Source organism: Ictidomys tridecemlineatus, chromosome 7, assembly GCF_052094955.1.
Source record: "Ictidomys tridecemlineatus isolate mIctTri1 chromosome 7, mIctTri1.hap1, whole genome shotgun sequence".
Taxonomy (NCBI): domain Eukaryota; kingdom Metazoa; phylum Chordata; class Mammalia; order Rodentia; family Sciuridae; genus Ictidomys; species Ictidomys tridecemlineatus.
In genome coordinates this window covers 95,873,513-95,892,184 of record NC_135483.1, presented here as the reverse complement: position 1 = coordinate 95,892,184, position 18,672 = coordinate 95,873,513, and positions in this window count along the sequence as shown.

Genomic DNA, 18,672 nt, shown 5'->3' with positions numbered 1-18,672 from the left:
TTTTTCTCTGGTTCTCTGAAGAATGTCCTTGGATGTTTTTTTTATTAGAGCTTTATAGTTATACATAGAAGTTTGGGTTCATCCTGGCCATACATGCATGGAATTCAATTTCAGTTCAGGATCCACCCCCCTTTCCCTCCCATTCTCTTTCCTCTACCCTATTAGAATTCCTTTCGCTCATCTATTATATTCTATTTGCTTGGTTCTTTTTTACTTATGCATTAAGGTAAAATTCTGTGTTGCCTATTTGTATATGCACATAACATGATTTTTTTAAGAATTTAATTATTTTTGTAGGGCATGGTGGCATATGCCTGTAATCCCAGGAGCTTGGGAGGCTGAGGAAGGAGGATTGCAAGTTCAAAGCCAGCCTCAGCAGCTTAGTGAGGGCCTGAGCTACTTAGGAATACCCAGTCTCTAAAAAAATTAGAAAAAAATAGCTAGAGATAAGGCTCAGTGGTTGATTGCTTCAGGGTTCAATTCCCAGTGTCTCCTGCCCCCCATTAGAAGAATTCACTCTTCATTGCCTCCCCTTACTAATTCTAATCTACCCTTCATCTTTGTGTTATTCTATCGTTCCCTACCCCTTTTCTTTATTTTACTCTAGCTTTCACATCAGAGAGAAAACATTCGACCTTTGAGTTTCTCAGTTTGGCTTATTTCAATTAGCATAATGGTCTCCAGTTCCATCCATTTTCCTGCAAATGACATAATTTCATTTTTCTTTATGGCTGAATAAAACTATTATTTTTTTTTCCTTTTGAGCAATATGAGTTCCCTGGAAAATAGCTCCACAGGAGTGTAGCTGTGAGCTGAGCACTGATGTTAGTCTCTCACACTAATGTTAGTTGCCATGGGTGCAAATCCTCTCTCGTGTGGGTGTAGTCCGTCTTGCTTTATTTATTTATTTTTTTCCTGTAAAGAAGAGAATATGCTAAACAAAAAAATCCTTCTGTTATGTGGAAGATGTACTATGAATTGATCAAAGACACATACTTACTTAGAGCCCTCATAAGAACAGAGCAAGGCTGTTACATATGAGTCCAAGTGAGGATTACAAAGATAATTAATTGTCTGGATGGCTAAGGGCATGTGCTCCAAACAAAATGAGATAACAAAGTCAACAAGTTCAATGTTCCAAACTTATATTTCACAGGATCCTGAATACTGACAAAAATATGCCTTCCAGAATCAATCTATCCCTCAATAAACCTCTCTACAAGACCCTTTATTCTTTAATTCAACTCATATTTGTTGACTGCCTACTTTGTACCAGATACCACATGTAGTTCTAGAGAGTCATCTGTCAGCAAAAAGCCACAGCACTCTCTCCTGAACGATTTAGCTGTCCTTTGAGTGACAAACATCTAGGAAAACCCATGTATATATGCAGGAAGACAGGATACAGTGCATTCCAGAGTTATTCTAGAAGAATACGCTAAAGGTAAACATATCAATCCAACAGGTAACCAGCTAAACTTGAGAAAAAAGATGGTGATAATCATCAAATACATGTGGTTATAATTACAAGATTAATTCAAAATAGGATACTGAAGTAAAGGCCATATATTCACAAAAATACAAACAATGAAATGTCAAAATCAGAGGGGAGGGGGGCAATAGAGAGGAAAAATAGAATCATTTCTTAATGTTTGTCACATAGCGAACAATTGTAAGTTGGAGTTAGCAGCTATCACTTAAAACTGACAAAGCAACTAGCAAAACCCTAAGTAAGGACTGATAGTGTTATAAAAGATTATATGTGAAAGAAACCACTATAATCAAAATGTAAACCCTCTTAAGACTGAAAAGTGAAAAAAAAAACCAACAATGCTGCATATGAGGAACATAGTTAATATAATCTAATATTTATATAAATGTAATTTAATATCATTGGAATTGAGACCAAATATTTCATTCCTATGAATGAATGTAAATGTTTTAACTTACCTCTTCACATAAAAATATTGTCAAATTGACTAACGAAGAAAAAACTCAGCTAAAGTCTATAAACGAAAACCCTACCTGAATCAAAATGGTTCAGAAAGGTGAGAGAATGAAGGTGTGGGCAGAGTTGTATCAGGTAAATAGAAACAATAGGAAAATAGGTGCTAAAGCCTGATACCAGATAATGTAAAACTCAGGCCCCACGACATTCTATGAGATAAAGAACACATTTAAACTACTAAAGAACACAATTCAAAATGACTTTATGAAAGTTATGAATATCATGCATTAGTTAATTTAGGAATCACCTTCATAGGGCAGAAGCTACAAGAGCTACATAAGTAGTAATTGGAAGAAACAAACTAATGAAAAAACAGGTCAAGTGAACTAAAAAAAGGAAGACAGCATACATCATGGTCAATATAAATTACATTTACTGTGCTGAAACTTGTCATACAGATGGCTTGTGAGAGCTGATTCTACACATCTCATCCCTACTCCATATTCAGGAACAGCATAGGAACACAAAACTGACCATGGTTTAGCATCACAGAAATTGGCAAATGCTATAATTAGGGTCTTTTTTTTTTCTCTAGAAGGCCATTTTACCAGCATACCTATGAATATATATATATATAAAATCTACATTTCATAATAAAAACCCTTTTCAAATTCACATTGAACATTAAAAAAAGAATCGATCATACACTAGGCACAATTAAAAATAACAAAAATAGAGGATACATTACCTTTCTATAAAACATTCTTGGGTAATAGGGGAATTTCAAAACATGAATGCAAGTTTTAAAAACTTAGAAGGCCATGTTAAAATTTATAGGATGCAATCAATGATTCAAAAAAGTTAATAACCTTATATACTTATGTCACTCAACAATTTCATGCATATAATTAATAAATAATAAAATAAATTCTATTAAAAAGTTAGTAAAAGAAACAAATAAAAATAAATAATAAATAAGGAATAAACATGGCAAAAAATTGTTTAATCAAAATATTGGTTCTTTGAAAAAATGTTAAATAAAATAAACCCCAAGATCACTTAATGTTGAATAAAAGGAGAAGGCAAGCATTAACAGATTATAAAAAATAAGAGAACCAGAGGAAATTGAGAATAATAAATATTTTGTATAACTCCTTATAAATATATTTGAAAATCTTGATGAAAAGAATATTTTAGTATACATGCATATATATGCATAAATGTTACCAAACTGACCCCAGTAGAAATTGAAATCTTAAATATATAAATTTTCATGAAAAGGAAAGAATGTCTCAAACAAGCAAATAATAGCAATGACAGGCTACTCTTCAAACTTTACCTGAATTTTAGACTAGTTAATCTCAATGCTATAGAGACACTTCCAGAATATAGAAAATTTTTTATACTTGGGAAGTACAAAAATGACACCAAAACCTGATAAATGTAGCACAGAAAGAAAAATGCATGCCAATTTAAGAGTTTTTTGGTGGTGGTGAGTATTCAACCCAGGGCCTTGTGCGTACAAGGCAAGCACTCTACCAACTGAGCTATATCCCTAGACCACCAATTTAATTTTAATTTTGAATTGAATGGATATTTAAATAAAATATTAGTAAAATAATATAAGTCTTATAATGTACAACTCAAAAGAGTTTCCATTTATATTTGCTGTTATCTTTTATGCTATTGTTACCCTCTATTTTTATGCATATATTAACCCAAATTTTTACTTTAGTGTATCTATTCACTTTTAAAGGATTGAGAAAATACATATAAACATTATTTTATATTTCCTCACATATTTCCAGCTTTCTTCCCCTTCTCCATATGATTTCCCATCTGGCATTATTCCCCACTATCTGAATAAACACCTTTAATATTTTTGTATAATGGCTTACTAGCAAAAAATTTATTGCTTTCATTTATTTTGAGAATATATTTTTGTGGATACAAATTTCTAGGTTGAGACAACACAGGTATATATTTTTGTAGTAAATTAATGATGTCAAAATGTGGTCTTCTGAACCTCTATTATTCCTTTCTATATATTGTGTCTTTGGTTTTTCCAAGGCAGATTATAAGATTTTTCCCTTATTTTTTATGCATCATTAGTATATATTGGATTTTTCTTTAGTTCTAAAGCAAACTGTTAACACTTTTATGTAGTTTTTACTTCTAAGGTGTGATCTCAAGTTTCAATTGAAGACTCAATTTTATTACCAACCGCCCTTAATGTGATGGGATTGTAACTCCAAACTGTATGTCTCTCTGCCTGAACCTCTACTCCGCTGATTCAGGCTTTTAGTTGTTGTTATTTTATTCTTGGGGTTCTTTAGTCTTTCCCAAACATGGCTAAGGATTTGTGGAATTTATAAATTGATCCGGGGAGTCCCTGATGTTTCTTTCCTTCTGGAATTTACCCCTCAAGTTTGCACAACTCTGATTATCCCAAACTCCTCCTCTGACACCTCAGACCAACCAGACTTTGGCTTCCTGCTTGAATACTTGCAGTCCAGTACACTGTGGTTGGGGTATTACCAGAGGAAGGTCAGACATACTTGGATCTCACTGTGGTTCTCACATTTCAGGGTTCAGATACCCTCTAATTTCCAAATTTATTCTAATATTTTCCTCATTACTTATTGTTGTTATCTGTGGAAGGACTAGTCAAAACCAAGTTATTTCCTAATTACTAGAATCAGAAATTAAATTGAAACATACTGGATAAGAATAATTTTGAGCCCTTATTGTTAGTAAAGATATACATATATATGTATGTTTCTGTACATATATGTATATGAGCGTGTGTGAGAGAGAGAAGAGAAAAATAAAATTGTTATTTTCTACAGAAATTTTTATTTTCGACATGAGCAATTCAGAAAATTGTTACTTTGCAGTTCCCCAATAAGCAGATTGCTTCAGACACAGGTTATTACAGATAAAAAGATGTAGAAGAACCAGATATGTCCATGATGTTAAAGGAAGATGGCTTCACTATTATTTCTTTATTAAAAATATTTTTGTTAACAAGGTCATAAATTATTTTTATATTTTAAACTAGTTTAAAAAGTGACCACTGTTTTGAAATTATCATTATCCAAAATAATAAAATAGTATGCAGTAATAAAAAGTAATAAGACTTAGATGTACATCATAATTTGAAAAGATAGGCACTGTATATTGCTTACAAAAAAAACCAATATTACTTAATCATTACAATTTTTAAAAAGAAAATTAGGTAAACACAAAAAGAAAACTAAATCTGAATCTAATCATGACAAAACAATCATACAAATTTTTAGAGGTTTAAGAACCAGATTGATAACAGATTGAACATAATATAGTATTTCAATATTATATAATATTTCAATATTTTAAAAATGTTTTAAAAAAATTGAACCCAGAATAATATTTCTAGGAACGTTCTTGGACAAGTTTAAGAGCAAAATATAGAAAAAAAATTTTTTGACATGTAAGAATATAGAACATTTTTCTCCTAGACATTCTATATGAAAAATATACTTCAGCACACACGCTTCAGGAAACAAGAAAAAAATAATCCTGAGAAAGAACCACATTAGATACCAGAAGCAGTGGCAGTTAACTGTGTCCCAAAGGAAGTGAAAGAACTAAGAAAGAAAATACACTATTCTCCAGATACAGATGCTTAAAAATTTTTCCTTAAACTAATAAACTGTTAGAGTATAAAATTGAAAAATCATAATAAAAATGGTTTTTTTTTGGTTTATTTGAAAAGTTTTAATCATATCCTAAATATGAAATATGAGAAATTAGTCTCACATGGAAATATAAATATTATACACACTGAAAATGTAAATATAGTGACATTGAAATGAGGAGTACATTGAGCAAGAGAGGTAGCAACAGAAGATTAACTAGGCTTAGTTCCTCCGTTTTGATGACAGGATGTCAGCAGATACTCTGAAGCTGGTAAATACTGTATACACGGCTAAGTGTTTTATCTAAAGTTATATGTGTGCAGATTGGAATAAATGAAGACAGAGTTTTGGCAGAGTTATTCCTGGAAATGTGAAGAAGATTGGGGAAAAGGAAGATTGTTTCACTATTGTTTCTTTGTTCAAAATATTTTTGCTAACAAGGTCATGAATTGTTCATATATTGTTTTAAAATTATGGTTATCCAAATAATAAATTAGTATTCAGTTATAAAAAATAATAAGACTTAGACGTACATCATAATTTGAAAAGATAGGCACTGTATATTGCTTACTAGAAAACAAACCATTGCAAAAGAGAATCACATATTCTCAGTGTATAAAGATCACACATATAGGGGCTGGGATTGTGACTCAGTGGTAGAGTGCTCGCCTAGCATGTATGAGGCCCTGGGTTCGAACCTCAGCACCACATAGTGTGAAATAAAGATATGTGTCCACCTAAAACTAAATATATATATATATATATTTTTAAAAGATCACACATATAGGCAAATGTGAGAATTTACATATTTCATATAATATATATTTTTTAACTTAAGTAAACAAGCTCCAAGATGAAAACTCAGGACCATGTAGTTATTAAAAACCTGAGGATTCCATTGTATTATGGCTCCAGCCCATCTCCACCTTCTGAGATCCTAATAGCCATGGAATCTCCCCTGCTTATCAGTATTGATTCCTAAATCTTCCTTTTTTTTTTTTTTCCCATTCTCATGCGCTGAATTTTGCTGTGTGAGCTAGTAGCTAGTAGCCTGTAACTCTGCTGGCCACATACAAATTTGAACCCTCTCCCCTTTTTTGTGAGCAGATTCCTAAGTTTTCTCAGATCAATGATTAAACATGCCTTTGGTTTTATTCTTCCTATAGGAACTGGGAACAATTAAGAGGTACCCTTGGCTCAGTAAACGCACCTCTGTGAGCCTCGATTTCCTTATCTAACAAACTGGGTGTCTGGGTAGGAGACTGCCTCAGATCTCTTCCTGCCTCCCAACCTTCTGATGGGGCTCTGCTTTGTGCAGATCTTTAAAAGGGTTTGAGTCTAAAGGACACAGTTTAGAAATGATAGGAAGGTTGGTCGGAAAATAATACAGAACAAAACAAAACAAAACAAACTTAAGAAATTCTACCATGAGCTTTTCAAATATCCTACAGGAAAAAATAAAAAGGGATGTTACATCCACACCACAATAAGACCAGAGAAGAAATACTTGGCTCTCGGCACTTGTTCAAGCCGCATTAATTTGACAGCAGGCGTGAGCTGTTGACTGCCTGCCGAAGTCGTCCACCGTCTGTGGTTCGTTGAGTGCACAACAGCTCTGATCCAGAGTAATTCTGCGCCAGGCAGCTGTGGAATGAATAAGTGATACCCAGCCAAGGAGACCTGAAGCCTCATCAGCTAATCAGTGGGCTCCATGGGAGAGAAATTAAAGTGTATATAGAACGAGGAAGGTGATGAAGGAAAGAAAGAAGCTGATATTCAAAGATGACAAAAGTCATGGGAAAATGTGTGTATTTTAGTTAAGAAACAAATGAAACACATTTGGCTCCAATTGCAGAGTACAGGACTCAGATATGAAAATGAATTTGGCAAGGCAGGTGATGAGAAGCTTCTGGAAGGTGAGAGAGAGTTAATGAAGTTGTTTGAGAGTGCTTAATGAATATGCTGATCGAAAATACATGAGACACCAAAGAAAACTGAAATACAGTCTGCATTTTGTACACTTAACATTCATTTGCTGGTTCCTCATTGAGACAAGACAGGACAGCATGGGCTCTGAAGTAGAGGTTCAGTTTATATTTGCAAAAGTCTATGTCTTACAGCAAAGATCTTAGAATTAGTAAATTAATAGAGTAATGAGATGATTTAGTCATATCAATATTTCAAACCATAATTATATGGGCATGTATGGGAGTTCTGATGTTTGAACGCATTCTGGGTCTAAATAGTGTGGCTATAAAATATTAAGATAATTTCCTTGTGGGTTTTAGAAATAGCTCTAAATCCAATTGCAAAATAGGTTTTAAAAACATTTTGTGGGTTAATAATATTGTTTATTCCCTAGCTCTGAATGGGAAACTTTAATGTGTATATATTAATTCTGTTACTTGAATTGAAGAAAAAAAATCAATCATTTTATCCAATTACCGCATGTACTTTTCTTATCCTTAACTAAAGTAGTTATTAGGAAAAAGATATAGTCTTATGGAGTTGTAGTTTGTAGTATCTTACAAACTACAACTCCATAAGGAATCGTGATTAATATCACAGTATTTTGCGGGTGAAATTTCAGTGTGGATTTAGCATGCAAAGGAAGGTCTACCAGAGTTTCTTCTTGAATAGATCAAACAATATATGATGAATTCCATCAACACATGAGAAACACCAAGTTTATGAACAATGGCATTCGAACATGCTCATATAATTGCCCTAGCAAGGCCCAGGGAGCTTGACCTATTTTTAAATATAATTTACCACCTTGCTACCTTTCTTTTCCAATTGATTTATGTATGAACTGTATTTCACAGAAAAAGAGCATGCACTTTAAAGTTATTCTGTTTTGTAACAGAAATGGATTTTTTCTTTTCACACATGCTGCATACTGGGTAAGTTTTCCTTATTATTCTTCTTTTTGAAAATAAACTAAAAGCAAATCCTACCCTGTCGCATTGAAATTCAGTGACTGAACACAACATGCCAATTCTCATCCTTGGGCCATATGTTTTGAAAAGTTCTTTATGTCTTTCTTAACCTATTATTCCAGGGCAGCTTCATCCTGATGGACAAGAATTTCTAAACATAGAATAGATATTTGTGACCATAACAAGCAAGTAAAGTCATGTTCTAGTGATAAGGTGGGCGTCAAAGGAAGGACATTCAGCTGCCTAATAGTTTTAAATTTTACTGTATTCTGGAGCCTAATACACATAGATCCTGTAAAATTTTTAGATTTTCCTTTCTTTTATTCATTCACCTTTTCCTCCTTCCCTTTCTTCCTCTGTCTTACCTGAGACTGATCTCAGAACACAACAGTCTGATGATATAAACAGAGGATGTAAAAAGGCATTGAAACTGAACTAGAATAACTTCCAATCATTAAATGAATGGGGTGGTATTAATCATACACTTAATTATATAAATTCTAATGTTCTCACTTGTTGGATAAGTCATACAATATATAGTACAGGGTTCTTGTGCAAAATCATGCATGATAAAATTCTTAACACAGTCCTAAAAATTTTCAGTGGTTTAGTGAGTGTAGCTTTTATTGTCCTGTTGATTATTTACTTCTCCTTATAGGAATAGAGTAACTCAATTCTACTTATAGGAATAGAGTAATATGTTAGATGGAAATACCAAGTCTTCAAGCAATAACAAACAAGTAAATATTGTAACTTCCTATTTAGTAAATTATTACTACTTTTTCAGAAAAAAAAAAGGCTATCCTATTTCAATGACTACTCAGCATTTTAAAGCTGAGTGTTAGGGCTGGGGATGTGGCTCAAGCAGTAGCGCCCTCGCCTTCCATGCGTGCCGCCCGGGTTCGATCCTCAGCACCACATACCAACAAAGATGTTGTGTCCGCCGAGAACTAAAAAAATAAAATATTAAAAATTCTCTCTCTCTCTCACAAAAAAAAAAAAAAGCTGAGTGCTAGCCGTACAAACTGTAGACAGATCTCAGCTAAATAGGAGGCTTGGCACTGGTTCTCACATTTTAGTGTGCAAGATAATCACCTGATGCACTTGCAAAAATATAAAAGCTTGTCTTGCTTCTTTGTGCATCTGATTCTACAGTTCTGCTGTGGGATCCAGAAATGCTTTTTTTTTTTTTTTAACAAGCATTATAGAAAATTCTAATGAAGGAGGTCCATAATTTGTTTTGAGAAAATGAGGAAACATATCATTGAATTTTGTGGGTAAAAGGCATAAAAGAACCCTTTTTCAAATCACCTGTTGATGGAAAACACTCCTGATACTAGATAATTGAGTCTAGTTTTATTACCTAGGATAATAATGTTTTCAAAAAAATTCTGACCCCTCGTATATATAAGAGACCCCCAAGGAAGTATCCTTTCCCTGTTTAGTTTTGCAAAGCCAACTGATAAAACTCAAGCTCAGTGTGAATAGCACCAGCTTTATTCAATGGCCAACAAATGGTGAAGTGGGAGCTTAGTTCACAATTCAATTTCTCAACTGGCTGGGGTTTGTACAGTCACAGATAATATGCAGCAGAAATGAGGGGAAGGAATATTCATTTGGTTTTCAAGAAATGGTGGCAGATTTCTAGCAGTACAGGCATCACCTGTTTTATTTCCTTACATGGTTCTTCCTAGTTTCTGCCTTGGTGATGGTAAACTGTCATAGTGCTGACATGTGTCATTTAGCATACAAATGGAATTAAAATGGGTTTTGATCTGTTAGAGGTCATGGAGGTGGCCACATTGGATTTGGTCAGTTTCAGCAGATTATCACAAAGAGTAGCTTTTAACTTCCCGGCATTGTGCTCTAAAAGATAAAAACAATTAGAACTGGGTAAGAGATAATTCAGGCTGTGTAGATATTGTACTGGGTAATAATCCTATATACTCATAGGTGACAGGAAAATTAATTTGGGCTGGGGATGTAGCTAGTTGGTAAAACAACTTTTACCTAGCATGCCCAAGACCCTGGGTTTGCTCCCCAGCGGCACAATATAAATAAATAAGTAAATAATTCATACAATAAATACAATTTTGACATTAATTGATGCAAGATTCTCCACCCACCTCTCTTCAATTTAATGTCATTCTTGTTTTTTAAATTTAAAAAGCTGATCTCAATGATACCCAGGCATGTTTTGGTAAAGCTATTTTGAGGCAAATTCTTCTACTTTCCTATTACACTAGACAGAATCATTCCAACTGGAGAGAGGAGGAAAAGTTGAAGGAGAAGCATTCAGTGAGATGAAGGAAGGCAGTGACTCTGCGCTCTCCTAACTTTGGCCAAATTCTGGGGGAAGAGGCTGTACCAACTTCTGAAGATCTGAGTGCAGAGAAAGCCCATGACTTTCCCTTTAAGTGAAGCCAAGGGAGGCAATGAACCTCAGGATAAGTCCTTATGCTAACATGAAGTACAGTAGGATGGAGTTGTAGCCTCTTCCCATCTGGAACTCTGGCCAGGAATCATCTTGCATGTTTGTTCCACGAAACAAAGGTACAGGTATGAATGATAGGGTAAGAGGCCTTGAAGATAGAGGTGTCAGTTTATCCAAAATAATAGCTAAACTTTACCCAGGCATCCTAGCACTCAGTAAAAGAGAAAGACTGGATGGGGATGGAGGGGCAGAGGAACAGGAGGAAGAGGAGACCAAGGGAAATAGGGAAGCAAGAGGAGTCTGCTCACCATTGTACCAAGAATGTCATCATGCAAAAGTGGAGGGTCACAAGATTGCAGGCAACAGCTCAGAATATTTTAGTGAGGCTAGGGGAGGTTTACAACTGAAGTCCACGAAAGGACAGTTTTGCATCTGAGAGAATCTTAGGACAGGACAGCTTGGGTCCTGATGCTCGATTTTCTGCTTTACCTGCATGTCTTTCCTTGGAGATGCAGTCCCTAACCAGAGAAAAGTAAGTGGCCTCAATCCACAGCTTATGGCTTATGTATAACTTGAAATGACTGAGCATTCCTTAAAGTGGTTGAATTTAAGTAGAATTGACCATATCAAGATTTTTGCTAGGAGGCAGAATCAATGAAAAGAGTGTGAGGTAGGGAAAACTGATCTTCTGGAAAACAATCTGCAACAAGAGAATGGTCAAGTTGTGTGAAATGAGTTTGTGCTTTGTGTGCATTGGTCAACAGCCTAAGGAACTCTGATTTCTATTCCTGTTTTGTCGAGTGACTTCATTACCTTTAACTCAACTCAGTGGTTCTCAAACTTGACTGAATGTTAGAATCACCTGGAGAATTTTTAAAAATCTGGAGATGTCTGAGCCCAATCTTCATGATTTGGTTCATGATGTGTGACTTAAACTTAATTAGTTTTTAAAGACTCCCTAACTTCCTCTACCCTCCCAGTGAAAATGATGTGCAGCTGGGTGAAGAACTAGCTCTAACCAAACTCTGTAAAAATCTCACAGTCTCTTTCCAACTCCTTTAGGATAGAAAGAAGCCTGCTACACCAGAATTGGGCATAGGCTCTGGGAGCCCTGAGAAGCTACTCAGAGGAAGGACTGATTAGGATGTGAGCAGAATACTGGTGCTTGCATTGCTCAGTGGTTTTCCAATATTATCTCAGAGACTCTGAGAAAAGATGTGCAAAATATGTCTCTTTTGTGTGGATATATTGATGATGGGATGTTTTACTTTTATCTTTGCTTCATTTTTAGGAAATTCATCTCTCCTGGTAGTAGAACCCACCTATCACTTCCATTGGTAGCCATGAGAAAATCATGAAGACCCTGAATATCCACCTTGTCCACAGTGTTCATTTTGAAATTGCAACCAATAACCTGACTTGCCAGGGGAAGGTGGTGCAGATTCAGCTTTACCCTCCTCTGCAATGCTTTATTCACTTTTCTGGCCACTCACTCTTTCATCTCTTGTCTCCTCCTACTCTCCTGTCACGTGGAGTGAAGCTCAGGAAAACAGATTCAGGATCTCAGCAGGTGGAAGAAGATGCAAAAAGCCGGGTAGTAGACATGTTTCATTCAGAGGTGCAAGAGCCTCCAACTTACAACTTTAGCTTCAGCCCCCAGCCAGTTCCATTTTGCCCCCTGAGCTTTTTCTGTAGATCTTTTTATTTTCAGGCCACACTGCTAAACAGGTTACATCAGTGGGTGCATGCTCACAACCAAATGTTTATGACCTTGAGTACATACACTGAATCAGAGTGTTTCTGGCCTTGATTGCACACTGACTACAACATAGCCTTGGTTGCACACTAAAGACATAACATAGCCTGCCAAAAACTTCAGCATGGGAGCTTAACTGTAGACATTTGGAGCCTGTCCCCACATCTAGCAAGATGTTGATTCCAGAGGAAATGGAGGAATCTCTGGAAAAATCTCTGGAATCCAGAGATTTCCTAGAGGAATTGTTGGAAAGTGTGTTTTTTCATATGGATAACTGAAAAGAACTGGAATAAAACTGGTGGATGGGTGGATTGAAATTGAGTGCTACTCTTCTTTGGGGCCAGTATGTTAGTGGAAAGAACAGAGGTTTTAGATGTTGTGTTGTGGGAAAGATGCTGTGTCCAACTCTGAATGCGTTTTCCAGTTGGCATGCCAAATGACCTCCTCTATAATAGTTACCATACCTAAAAAAAAAAAAAATGTGGCTTAGAAAACATACAGAGAAAGAACTCTTCACAAAGCGATGTCTATTACAATGTTTAATAGATCCCTGAGCATGACAGTAAGGTGGATTATAATTTGTCCTGGAGAAGAATATGAATATGGTACAGTATTATATGTATAATTATATGTATTATAATATGAATAAGGTGAAGATGGCTCTTTTGGAGTGCTGGCTTTATGATCATTTTTCCATATTGAGAGTGCTCTTCCATGTTGCCACTTAGTTGTTTCACAAATAAGATGAAAAGCGATATGTTCTTTTATGTCAAAGTTCAAAGTCAATTGAGAGAGAGACTAGGCATTGGCTTCAAATCTGTGCTGAACTTGCCTCCAAACCTTTAAAGCTCCGGTCTAAAAGGTTTCCCTCTGCTATGGACAGTGTCCCACAGATAAGTTATGGTTTCTTTCCCTGGGCCTTCTCCCTAGATCTTTGCTCCTGCTCAACAATGATTATTTAGCCTGCAGCAGCACTGACAGCAGAAATAGTTTGCCCTGTGGAGGCATCGCTTAGGTAGACAGATGTGATGACATCTATCCTAAAATTCATGTTCTTTCAAACAACATGCTTTTATGTTCCTTGAACTCTTTCCCAATGGAGTTTGAATGAAGAACATTTCTCTGTGCTATAGAATCCATCTCGGCTCTCTGAAGCTTTCAGCACACTCAGAAATAAATGTGCTGCTGCTGTCACTAGGTCCGCTCATGTGTTTATTTCTTCTTCCCACAACCAAGAAGCATGTGTGTGTCGACACAAACTTGTGCTTGCATCCACACGCAGAGCACTGAGCAAATTATACTCTCTAGTTCCTGCTAGGAGCTGTACATGCTCCTTCTCTACATACATATATATATATATATATATATATATATATAGAGAGAGAGAGAGAGAGAGAGAGAGAGACACCTCTCTTAATACAGATACATAGCCTTTCATATAAGGGGTTTCTGTGTTTGTGGATTCAGCCAATTGTGACTCAAAAATATTCTAAAAAAGTTGCATCTGAACTGAACATGTACACACTTTTGCATTTTTATGATTCTCTAATAATATAGTATAGCATCTATGTACATAGCATTTATATTATATGTTATGATCTGGATGTGAGGTATTACCTGAAAGCTCATGTGCGAAAAAATGCAAGAAGGTTTGAAGAAGAAATAATCGGGGCATGAGAACCTTAACCCAATCAGCAAATCGATTACCTGATGGGATTAAGCTGAAGCAGATAGGGTGTGGCTAGCGGAGGTGGGGCATTGGGGGCGTGGCTTTGGGGTATATATTTTGTATCTGGCAAGTGGAGTCTCCCTTTGCTTCTTGATCATCATGTGAGCTGCTTACCTCTGCTATACTCTTCTGCCATGATGTTCAACCTCACCTTGGGCCCTGAGGAATGGAGCTGGCTATGTAAGGAATGAGATGTCTGAGACTGTGAGCCCCCATATAAACTTTTCCTCTTCTGCAGTTGTTCTAGTCAGGTCTTTAAGCCACAGCAACAAAACAGCTGACTAGAATATTGTATTAGGTAGTATAGGTCTTCTAGAGATTATTTAAAGTATACAGGAAGATGTGTATATATATATTTGCATATATATATGCAAATGATATACCACTTTATATGGGGACTTAAGCATCCATGGATTCTGGAATTCTTGAGGGTTCTGAAACCAACCTCTCACAGACATTTAAGGACAACTGTATATATTTCAATATATGTTTAATTTTTAGTTATTTTTGTATTTCATTTTGTTTTCATTTCTTATCTAATTTGTGTATTCTGAATTTGTATGTATTCTTGAAAATGATGTCACATATATATATAGGAAATTAACATAAACATATGTTTGTTTAGACCTTGTCCAGCTCCATTACTTTGAGAACACCCTTTTGTGTGTGTGTATGTAATGTATCTCTGAATTGCTGTCTCTTAATTTTCTCCTGATGTTCATTCACATATCATACTCATATGTTGATGTTGAACATTTACACTGCCTCTACCTCCCCACCAAACAAGTCATATCATGATGAGCAACTTCAAATATATCCACTTTTGGTCCTGTGTGACAGTGAAGATGCTGGTCATGAGTTACACATAGATTTATTATAAATGAGCTTATCCTCCAAATGTCAGCTCTAGTAAATTCTCCTTTTAGCAGCCCATGTGATTAATTTTTTTACCACAATATCTGACAATATTGCATTATCACACTTCATTTTTTGCCAAGATGATGGCTGTGAATGTCCTATTGTATTTTTAATTTTCACTTCTTTGAATATAAATAAAGTTTCCACCATTTGTATTTCCTTTTTCTTATGTTGCCTCCCATCTTTTTGCTGGTTTGCATGATTTTCTCGCACCTCTCATCAGTGTCAGGTATCATAAAGATCTTTTCTTAGTCACCATTCCATATATTAACTTTATCTAAACTGTCACTTGTAATTTTAATAAAATACATTGAATTTTTTGCTGATTGTACATATGATGTATTTCTCCATCTCTAGGAAACAAAATATTCTGCTTTATTTTCTTCTATTAGTTTTAGAGTTTTAAATTTCACACTTAGATTTTCCATTTGCCTAGATTCCATCATTGATGTAAAGTAGATATCTGTATTTAGTTTCTGTCACAGAGTGAGCCAATTTTCTTTGGAGGCAACATTTATCTTTGTGTCCCCATATATACATGAGTCTACTTTTGAACACTCCCCTCTTTTTGACACTGAAAGTTCAGTTCTTGTTCATGATGCCAATCCAGTAATAGGACAAGGTTTTGAGAGAAAAGAAAACGAAAGTTTTATTGATTTGCCAGCAAAGAGAACACACAGAGGACTCATGTTCCAGAGGCTGTAATTCTAACTGCCAGGGTGATCACTGAACTTTTCAAGAGGGAATATGAAGGTTAAACTCCAGGTATGTGTATCAGAAGTTATAATTCATATCCAAGCAGTAACCAGGAGAGACTACTATGAGACTACTATTTCTTATATCCTTTGATACCAGCTCCCAAGTCTGGACTTCATTCCTGTTCACAGTAAGCTATATGGAGGCAGGGAAAAGGACAAGAAGGAAGAATATATATATATATATATATATATTTTTTTTTTTTTTTTTTAAGAAAAATCTGCCAGGGACTAGGAGCAGGGTTTATGTTCAAAGCATGGAGTGGACCCGTGTAACACTTTGTATTGCATTTTGTCTTTTTTTGAAACACACCATTTTTTTAATATACACATACAGTTTGTTTTCAAAACAGATAAAAAACTTTTTTTGTTTTTCTTAGTTAGATAAGCTTTTGTAAAACTTTATTGCTTTATACGACTTTTAGAATAAGTTTATCCAGTTCATAAAAATTCAGTTGTATCTTTTTTCTTTTCTTTTCTTTTTCTCCTTCTCCTTCTCCTTCTCCTTCTCCTTCTCCTTCTCCTTCTCCTTCTCCTTCTCCTTCTTCTCCTTCTCCTTCTTCTTCTTTTAGCAGTACAGGGGATTGAACATGAGGGCACTCTACCACTGAGCTACATCTCTAGCCTTTTCTCTGTTATGAAACTGGGTCTTGCTAAGTTGCTGAGGCTAATCTTGAACTTGCCATCCACCTGCCTCAGTCTCTTAAATACCTGGAATTACAGATATACATCACAGTGCCTAGTCTGGTAGGAATTATTCTCAAAAGCACCCTGAATTTGGAGATAATTGTCATCTTCATAATTTTAAGTAGTTTTATACAAAAGAATCAAAATCTTTCATATATGAAGACCCTCACATATATTTGATTATTCAGAAAAGTTTCTCCATATAAACCTATGCATTTTTATTGTTAATTTCTAGATAATTTACCTGTTATCTATTATAAATGGCATCTTATTTTCTAGGTGATAAAATATAGTGCAGATAAACTTAGTGACTTTCATACTTTGTTAAAGTACAAAAACATTGCTATGCACTCCCATGAGTTTGAATACTTTAGTCGTTCTCTCGATTTCTCTGTGCAGATAATCATAGCATTTGCAAAAATAAATTTTTAATATTTTCATGTCATATTTTTACATATACAGTTTGCTTTTACTTATTGTGATTATTAAATTTATAGAAACATCTGGATCATTAGGTGGAAAATGGATATCCTTGTTTGTTTTGATGTGAATGGAAAGAGATCTACAGTTCATCTTAAGTATGATTTTCAATGTATATATATATATATATATTTATTTCATGACCTTTTAAAGTTAAGAAATGTCAGTTGAATTCTCAATTTGCTTTGAACTTTTAATGTGTTGGAGCTTCATCAAATGCTATCACTGTATCTATTGAATTAATGAGGTCATTTACATTGATAAATTTTCTGATGTTGAACCAATTTTGTATTCCTGGAATAAATTCCATTTGATTATGATGTAATCAGTTTTGAATTTAATTAGCTAATAATTGGTTTTAGTAAGTAATTTCATGATTTTGGGGTCTATGTGCATAGGAAAAATGGGCTTATAATTAGTTTTCTCAAGTTTTAATTTTATTCCTGTGTAGTTGCACACCACATCAATTGGGTTTTAAAAATTAATCTATTTTGTGCTAGACTGTAACAATTTCCCCTTTTCACTTTATTTTTTGCATATTTTCTTGAATTCTTTAATAGATATTTTTCCAAGGCCATTGATTACTTCAAACAAATCATCTTGGTTTTGTTGATCTTATCTATTTTTGTCCTTTTTATAATTGGTTTCTGTCTTGCAGTCACTCATTTCCTTCTTTTATTTGGTATATATTTTTAATGCATTTTTCCCATTTAAAAATTTAATACTAAGCCTATTTATTTTCATTTCATGAAGAGCATATTAGAAACTAAAATTTCTTCTAAGTACTGCTTTAATTGAGTTCTACACATTTTAAGATGCAATGGTTACTTCTAAGTATCGTATAATTTATTTTTAATCCAAAGATTTTTAAATAGTGTTATTTAATTTGAGACCTTAAGGATTTTTAACTTTCTTTTTTTCTTTGCTATTAATTTTTAATTATTGGCATTAGGATGGAAAATATAGTGATTGTGATTTTTTTTCTTTGTGATTTATTAAGGTTTCTTTTTGTTACCAAGTATGTGGGGAGTTTCTTTGAGAGTTTGATAAATGCTAAAAAAGAAAGGATGAGAAACAAACAATGAGAATACTCTCATTGTTCTAAGTATGAATATTCTGGTATTCAGATTGACTACAAATTTTCTAGTTTTTAATCTGCTTCACCTACTGTATTTTGAGGGGAGAATATTAAAAGAACATTTTATTGATTTATTTCCTTCCGAGATCTTTCAGTTATTGCTTGGTGCATTTTGAGACCATATTGTACACTGCATAATATTCAGCATAATATTCATAATAACTTTTATGTTGTGAGCTATTTTTCTTACCCTTATGAGATACCTTGT